This window comes from Cervus elaphus, chromosome 18 (genome assembly GCF_910594005.1).
Source record: "Cervus elaphus chromosome 18, mCerEla1.1, whole genome shotgun sequence".
Classification (NCBI taxonomy): Eukaryota; Metazoa; Chordata; class Mammalia; order Artiodactyla; family Cervidae; genus Cervus; species Cervus elaphus.
Genome location: NC_057832.1, coordinates 96,230,352 through 96,239,873, shown reverse-complemented (window position 1 = coordinate 96,239,873; position 9,522 = coordinate 96,230,352). Strand labels below are relative to the sequence as shown.

Below are 9,522 nucleotides of genomic sequence, written 5' to 3'. Positions count from 1 at the left end.
GTACCTTTATGTTGATAAATTTTCTCGGGCTCCCCTGCTCCCAATTCACACAGATGTGAAGGTATCAACTGTGGCACCACAACACGTGTTTGAATGATTTCATGGCTCTGTCCCAGCAGCAGCTATCATGCCACACAAGGATTACCACACCAATGAGACTAATAAGAATATTTAAGATGACCGGCATGCCCAGCCCAGAAAATAGTGAATGAATGTTCATAACTATTCACTGGAGTCCAGAGACAATGTATTATGGAAATTTTAACTTCTTTATGTGAGAAACACAGATATGAGATGAAATAATACATAATACATATGAATCTGCTAAAACAAAAATATTGTCTTAATTTCCTTTTTCTTCTATGATCTTAGCATTGTTTGAATTCCATGTCAGTGTGCTCAGGGCTGGTGCACTGGGAAGACCCAAAGGGATGGGATAGGGAAGGAGGTGGGAGGGGGGGATCAGGATGGGGAACACATGTAAATCCATGGCTGATTCATGTCAATGTATGGCAAAAACCACTACAATATTGTAAAGTAATTAGCCTCCAACTAATAAAAATAAATGGAAAACAAAAAAGAATTCCATGACAGTTTCTTGAAATTCATATTTATCAGCTAATCAGTGACTAAACAGATATTCAGTATTAGTTCAGTCAGTTATATTTTAAGAAAGAAGTGGCTACCCACTCCAGTATTCTTGCCTGGAGAATTCCACAGACAGAGGAGCCTCATGAGCTACAGCCCACGGGGTTGTAACGAGTCGGACATGACTGAGTGACTAACACTTTCACTTTCAAGCATTGTTTTAGCTATTGAACAATTACTTGGTAATGAAAAATCAAGAAACAAACAATCCTTGCCCTTATGAACCTTACTATAAACCATAAGTAAACGGATACAAAAAGAATATGTATATAATATGTCAGAGTTTGATTCATTCTAAGATAAAAACACAAGGGGGAAAAAGGGGCAAAAAGAGTGACTCAATGGGGCTTTGCTGTTTTATAAAAGATAATCAGGAAAGGCTCTTTGGTAAGGTGATGAGGAAGAGAAACATGAAGAATGTGACAGTAGCCTAGTGGATATCAAGGGGAAGAAAAATAGCAATAAATCTACTATGACTTGAGCAAGATAAACAGGAATGGGGAAAAAGGGGTAGTAAGGGCCAAATGATTTAGGGTTTGGTAGGTCAGTATAAAAACAAAGAATTTTACTTTAAATGAGAAGAGAAATCTGGGAAGTGTTAAATTTAAAAATTGGCTTTCATTTTTAAAAGATTGTTTCTGGCATTGGTGTGGAGAACTTGAAAGAATAAGTGAACTTGCAGCATGGAGACAAGTTAATATTGTATTCCAGTCATTCAAGCAAAACATGATAATAGTCTAAACCAGATTGGTAATAGTATTTGGCATGCCTATTTGATAGACCAAAGAGGAGGATGAATAGGTGGTTAGCTTTGTTGCTGAAAATTCTTAAGTTTGTAACAGATGTAAATTTGGAAGATGGTAGAGTAGAGACCATGCCTTAATTTTAGCTTGGAAAAAACAGATTATTTGCAGCAATTCATGAGGGGTCCTTTCAGAAGCAGAGGTAGCAGTAAGAATGCATGCATAGAGAAAAAGAAGGAGAAAACTCTAGAGTCAACGTGTATGATTGAGACTGATGTTGCAAGTATTGGACATTTGATTCTGCAAGAACCTCTGGAGAAGTGTACAAATATCTTCTGGAAGTTTCCGTCTAAATGATGGAAGGCTGGGAATTTTTTTTTTTTTTTTTTTGCTCTTGTTCTCCATCGTTATCAGAGAGTTGCTTCTAGGAGTTTTACGTCACTCTGGATATCCCTACTGTCTTTCCCTGGGTCAAATGTCCTAAAAAAAAAAGTCTGGGGAAGAAGTCAGAAATATGCTTAAATTGGGAACCATGTCACTCTAAGATAACTCAGAGTTTGCATGGAGCTGCCATTAAGCCTGAAATCAGAGGGGGCCTGAAAGTACACAGCATAGGACACCAGAGACACCCACTACAGACATTCTATAAACCTAGATGATGAGATGGGATGGGGCTCTCTCCAAGGACTAAACAAATTAAGAAGAATTAGAGAAGAATTCCCTATGACCTGTAGATAATCCCAGTATTTGGAGCTTGGGAAAGTTCAACAGAACCAACCAAAAGAACCAAAAAGAAATTACTAGCTAAATACAGAGAACTAAGAATGGATATCTTGAAAGGCAAATAAAGAAAACACATCAAGAAAGGCATTCATTTAAAAAAAGAGTCAAATTCTACTGACAGATGAACTAAGGGTTGAGAATTCATTATTAAATTTATTGATAATGACACTGAAAATAGGATGCACAGTCCTGACTGAATTAAACTTTACTGAGACTAGAAAAACAAGATGTGGAAATGAAAGGAAATAAACAAACAGAAAACTCAAGGGGTTTTATGGTGAAAGAAGGTGAAAATATACTGACACATTGAGGAGGGTGTGGTAGCAAAAACAAATAACATTTTATGAATCATTTTCTAATTCTATTGTAAGTAACTAATGAGTTAAGCTTGGTTCTGTAGCTCAAAAGAAAATCTGTGACTAGAGAAATATAGCTCTGGTTGAAACATATTGCTTATACACTGCTTGTCCTATAAAATAGCACATTATAAAAAAGAGTATTTGTTGTTGTTGTTTAGCCACTTCAGTTGTGTCTGACTCCTTATGGACTGTAGCCAACTAGACTTCTCTGTCTATGGGATTTCCCAGTCAAGAATACTAGAGCGGGTTACCATTTCCTTCCTCAGGGGACCTTTCGGACCTAAGGATCAAACCTGTGTCTCCTACATTGGCAGGCAGATTCTTTATCACTGAGCCACTAGTCAAGCCCAAAATAGAATATACTTCAGAGTAAATATTCATCACCAGGTGTTTTTTCCCCTTCTACTTCCTTTTCCTTTTCTCACATGTTTTCACCACTTAGCTTAACAATCTCTCACCAATCTCAAGCTGACAGGACAATTGTGTGACAGGCGTGTTGCAGCATGATTTTTCTCTACTTATTTTAAGGTAGGCATATGGGTAAACAACCTAGAATTTGGGGGCCCCAGCCAGTCACAATCCAAGTAAGGAAAAAATACAGCAGCATAATTTCCTGTCTGTACCACCTGAAGAAGAGTGTGGAATGAGATCAATGAAACAGAATCCCTCAGGGGAACATGTAAAAAGTGGGGTGTCTTTGCTAATCCAAAGTGGTCAAATGATATAATGGGTTAAAGCAATTAAAAGCATGGTTTGCAAAATCTTTTGAATATTTTAAACTTACTAAGTGGGAGAATTACATCTCTATGAATAGTAATTAGGTGTTTTTGTTGTCAATGACACCAAGAAGCTGGTTGGTATTCAACTTAAAAGGTAGAGTGCTCAAGTCAGTAAATTATAGTTGATGAATTAAAACCCTGTCACATGTTTACATAATAGTTACAGTATTTAACAATATATAAAGTCCATTAGAAGAAAGTATCGTAGTGGTTACTAATCCAGGCATTGGGGTATTATAATCTTGGGTGGAATAATTTTCCTCCTCAGAAAAATTAATATTATTATTATTGTAAGAAATATAATAAAGAATATAGTATCAATAATATAAGTAGTCTTACCTCTGCTTTTTATCATTGTAACTCTAACTACATTTGTTGAAAAGATGTCAGCACAAATGCATCTTATTTGTTGCTTCAGCCTTTATGCTGTTGGCAAAATAGGAAATAACAACTTATTACTTGCTTGAAGAAGACAATTATAATTTGAATGTTATTAAACCACTAAAATATACAAAGATAGATATTTCACTGCCCTCTGTAGAAATTAAAGAAAGACTTGCCTGCCCACTAGGATTCGTATTAAGCAATGGCCAGGTTTATATTCATTATTTTTAGTGAATTATACATTTAATGATTATTGAAATGGTGCTATGAAGGTAGCATTATTTGGATGAAATTTTAAATGACATAAATTTAAATCTAGTATTATTCACAAATAAGCATTTAAATATGAGAAGAAACATTTTAAGAGACAATAAAATGTTACTTTCTACTTGAATTCTGTAACTTGCATTTTTCCTTTTTTAAATTAATTTTATTTTACTTAATGTTATTTAAGCTTAGATTCAAGCTGAAAAAAAAGTGTCTCCAGTAATGTGGATATTTACTATTATCCCTGAAATTTATTTTCAATGTAATCTTTCAGTCTCAGGAAGGATTGCAATGATATTCTGCTTTCTTTAAATTCTTAAGGTAATCCATAACTATACTTACAATTTACCTAGATAATACCTATAATTGCTGTATTATTGAGCTACTAGTCATTTGTGGTTACTGAGTACTTGAAATGCTGATGGTCAAAACTGAGATGTGCTGCAACTATGAAATACACACTGGGTTTCCAACTTTTTGCATGAAAAACATGTAAATTACGTCATTAATAATTTTATACTTGTTACATGTTAAATGATAATATCTTAGGTATATTTGGCTAAATAAAATGTTAATTCAAGTTTACAGAGTCTCTTTTTATTTTTTAATGTGGCCACTAAAATTTTTAAATTAAAGACATATATATATATAGTCTGACTGGCTAAACTCTAAGATAGTCCCCAAGATCCTAGCCTCTGGTATATATACACCTTCTTCCGGTTATTCAATTAAGCATAAATCTAGACGACACTTTAAAGGGATTTTGTAGGTGTTTAAGGTCATAAATGAGAAGGAAATGGCAACCTACTCCAGTACTCTTGCTTGGAGAATCTCATGGACAGAGGAGCCTGGCAGACTACAGTCCGTGGGGTCGCAATGAGTTGGACATGACCGAAGCGACTCAGGAAGGTCACAAATCTCTTGATCTTAAGAAAGAGAGATGGTTGGAGTGGGCTTGACCTAATTATGTGAGCCCTTTATTTCCTGCACTTGGTTACAGAAAAGGACATCTGAAGTGTTCTCTGTCTGACCTGGAAGAAAGTAAACATCCTTGCTCTGAAATGACTGTGAGAGTGTCTTTGGTGGGAACACAATTCAGTCTATAGCAGATGGTACATGGTAAGGACCTGCCTGTAAGCAGCTGAGAACTGTCCCTGCTTGATACCTAGCAGGAAGACAACCACCTCAGTCCTATAACTTCTAGGAATTAAATCCATTAAGTTTGGAAGAGGATCCTGAGGCCAAGATGAGAAACATAAGTATGGCTTAACTCAATGATTTTAGCCGAGTGAGACCCTGAGCATAATGTTTAGCCCAGTGAAATGCAAAGAATAATTGTTCCCAGATTTCCTACCTACAGACATAATGAAAATAAATAGATGTTTTTTAAGCTGCTGAGTTTGTGGTAATTTGTTATGCAGCAAGAGAAAATAATGCATGCAGCTCATATTTTGGCTTGTGTGATATTTCATCAAAAAGTAGTTACCCAACAGTGACAATTCTAGATATGATGTGCTTAGAAAAACTGTAACTGTCTTCAATGATATCCTGAACTTAAAGGTGGTTTTGAAAATGGAGTGGCTTCTCCCCTAATATCTCTCTCCTGATTCTTTATTCATCAAACATATGCATAATATTTTCATGGGGTAGTTACTGGGGACTGCAGTGTAAAAAAGCTATCATCTTGTACTCATGGAAATCAATATATAAAATCTATCTTGAATGATATAATATAAACTTAATCTTTGCTTTATAACTCATATTTTAATGTGTATGATTGCATTAGCTACCTTTCATTCCTAAACTCAATCAGTTCAATATAAAAATTAATTGTATTTAACTAACCACAGCTTAGTAAAATGGAAAAGTAAAAAACAGACTAATCCAGACCTTCATTAAGTGCACCAGTCAATAATTTCTACAAAAATTTATTCTTGAGAGTCATTTGGACAGTCGAGAAATTTTTATGCCTTTAGGTGCATGAAAGCTAGCCTTGAAGAAGCTACCTCTCCACAAACTTCCATTCCAGTAACATTATTAAAATTAATCCAAGAGCATTAGGAAATGTCTCCAAAAGTATCTGCTTATTCCACAGGTCATGGAAAGAGAGAAACCAGCACTAGCAGTTTTTACCACAAGATTATAGGGCAGAATCGGTAAATATGAATCCAACTCAGGAGAGTAGTGATAAGATATCACAAACTGACCATTCTGCAGATGGTTTAGAGAGCAACCGGTTCAGAAAATAATCAGAAAATGGAGAACACTGGTAGGATCTGGGGAATACAAGTAACTGGGATAAAAAAGGTAGAATTTCATTCCTTCAGGATATAAAGATTTATTAATTATAAAAAAAAAAAGAGTAAAAACTCGAGGAGGAGGGGGTGTTTTACAAAGCTAAAAAAGAAGCACGTTAAAATGCTTCCTGTCTTACCAATGGATGGAATATCAAGAGAAGTGAATCTATTTGAAATTAATTTTACACTAATTACATTTAGAATGGTACTTAGTTAGAGAGAAGGCTTCCCTTGTCTCTTGTGGCTCAGATGGTAAGGAATCCGACTGCAGTGCATGAGACCTGGGTTCGATCCCTGGGTTGGGAAGGTCCCCTGGAGAAGGGAAAAGCTACCCAGTCCAGGATTCGGGCCTGGAGAACTCCATGGAATGCACAGTCCATGGAGTTGCAAAGAGTCAGACACAACTCTGCGACTTTCATTTTCACTTTCACTTGGTTAGAGAAGCTGAACACAGAGAAGAATGTCTACTACTAATTTATTTTGCATGGTTATAATAATGTAAACTCTATTTTTTGCCTTACATTTTTTGACTTCGCCTAATGACAGAGCTTCCCAGGTGGCCCTAGTGGTAAAAAACCTACCATCTGCCAATTCAGGTCAGACATAAAACAAACCAGTCTGATTCCTGGATCAGGAAGGTCCCCTGGAGAAGGGAATGGCAATCCACTCCAGTAATCTTTTTTTTTCTAATTTGTTTATTTTTTAAATGAAGGATAATTGCTTTACAGAATTTTGTTGTTTTCTGCCAAACCTTAACATGAATCAGCTGTAGGTATATATATATATATATATACCTATGCCTATATATATATATGTATATACACCTTCCCTCTTGACCCTCCCTCCCATCTCTCTCCACTGGAGAATCCCATGGACAGAGGAGCCTGGCAGGCTATAGTCCATAGGGTCGTACAGAGTTGGACACGACTGAAGGGACTTAGCACATCACAGCAAGGACAGAGAATAAATATAATGATGTGTGATTTTCAGATGAGAAGTAAAATGACATCAAACTTTAAAAGGTAAAAGTGTACATAATATAAGATACCGAATTAATTACAAGTGAAGTATTATAGAAGACTGTTGTTACTCTTATTTCAGATGGAAATCAAGAAAACAATAATACAAAGGAAAAACCTAGAACTATAGCATATTTTCCGAAAGTTTAGAGGTAACAAAAAATTAAGATCATATTAAACTGTAAATGTCATTCATTGGTGGTGTGAATCGCAAGTGGAAATGGAAAGTATTTAAAGGAATTAAGTCCCGATCTTTGTAAAGAATAAATGACTTTTTTGCAACAGGTTTGCTGCCAGGACACAGGTGTAGTGAAAACCCCATTAAACCTAAGCAAAAATGGGAAAGGAAAAGACCCACATCATCATCGTTGTCACTAGACACGTAGATTCAAGGAAGTCTAGCATGACTGGCCATCTGTCCTACAAATGTGGAGGGATTGACAAGAAAACAGTTAAAAAGTTCAAGAAGGAGGCTGATGAGATGGGAAAGGGCTCTTTCGTATATGTCTGGGTCTCAGACAAACTGAAAGCTGAACGTGAGTTAGGTATCACCACTGATATTTCCCTGTGGAAATTTGAGAACCAGCAAGCACTACGTGGCCATCATTGATGTCCCAGGACACAGGGACTTCATCAAATACATGATCCCAGGCTGGATGTGCTGTCCTGATTGTTGCTGCTGGTGCTGGTGAATTTGAAGCCGGTATCTCCAAGAAAGGGCAGACCCGTGAGCATGTCCTTCTGGCTTTCACTCTGGGTGTGAAACAACTAATTGTTGGAGTTAACAAAATGGATTCCACCGAGCCACCCTATAGCCAGAAGAGATAGGAGGAAATTGTTAAGGAAGTCAGCACCTACATTAAGAAAATTGGCTACAACCCTGACACAGTAGCATTTGTGCCAATTTCTGGCTGGAACGGTGACAACATGCTGGAGCCAAGTGTTAACATGCCATGGTTCAAGGGGTGGAAAGTCACCCACACGGATGTCAATGCCAGTGGAACCACCCTGCTTGAAGCTCTGGATTGCATCCTGCCACCAGCTTGCCCAACTGACCAGCCCTTGTATTTGACCCGCCAAGATGTCTATAAAATTGGTGGCATCGGTGCTGCCCCTATGGGTTGAGCGGAGACTGGTGTTCTCATACCTGGCCTGGTAGTCACCTTTGCTCTAGTCATTGTGACAACTGAAGTGAAGTCTGATGAAGTGCACCATGAAGCATTGAGTGAAGCCCTTCCTGGGGAGTGTGGGCTTCCATGTCAAGAACGTGTCTGTCAGAGATGTTCGTCATAACATTGTGGCTGGCAACAGCAAAAATGACCCACCAGTGGAATCAGCTTTCTTCATAGCTCAGGTGATTATTTTGAACCATCCAGGCCAAATCAGTGCTGGATAGGCCCCTGTGCGGGATTGTCACACAGTTCATATTGCTTGCAAATTTGCTAAGTTGAAGGAGGAGATTTATCATTGCTCTGGGGAAAAGCTGGAAGATGGCCCCAAACTCCTGAAATTCGGTGATGCTGCCATCGTTGATATGATTCCTGGCCACCCCATGTGTTTTAAGAAGTTTTCTGACTCTCCTCCCCTGGACCTTTTTGCTGTATGTCACATGAAACCGACAGCTGCTGTGGGGTCATCCAAGCAGTGGACAAGAAGGCAGCTGGAGCCGCAAGGTCACCAAGTCTGCCCAGAAAGCTCAGAAGGCTAAATGAATATTATTCCCAATACCTGCCACCCCAGTCTTAATCAATGGTGGAAGAATGGTCTCAGAACTGTTTGTCTCAACTGGTCATTGGAATTTAATAGTAAAAGACTGGTTAATGATAACAATATATTGTCAAACCTTCAGAAGGAAAGGAGAATGGTTTATGGGCCATATGTTTTGTATGCAGCAGCTTTAAGTTATTAATTTTTAAAATTAATACTTTTTAATGGAAGCAACTTGACCAAAAATCTGTCACAGAGTTTGAGACCCATTAAAAAAATTTTTTAATAAGAAACCTGTGTCTGGACCTATATATATATAGCATGGGGAACTCCACACAGTGCTATGTAATGGTCTATATGGGAAAAGAATCTGATAAAGAGTGGATATATGTATAACTGATTCACTTTGCTATATACGTGAAACTACACAACATTGTAAGTCAACTATACTCCAATAAAAATTTTAAAAATAATAATAATAAAAAAGAAACCTCTGTCTTATTTTGGGCAACTTTGTAACTTCCTATAGTATTATT

The 9,522-nt window shown here is 37.2% G+C and overlaps 1 pseudogene; it reads left to right on the top strand.

Moving 5' to 3' along the window:
- The first annotated feature begins 7,616 nt into the window (after nucleotides 1–7,616).
- On the top strand, nucleotides 7,617–9,279 carry LOC122674402 (annotated as a pseudogene).
- Nucleotides 9,280–9,522: the final 243 nt, after the last annotated feature.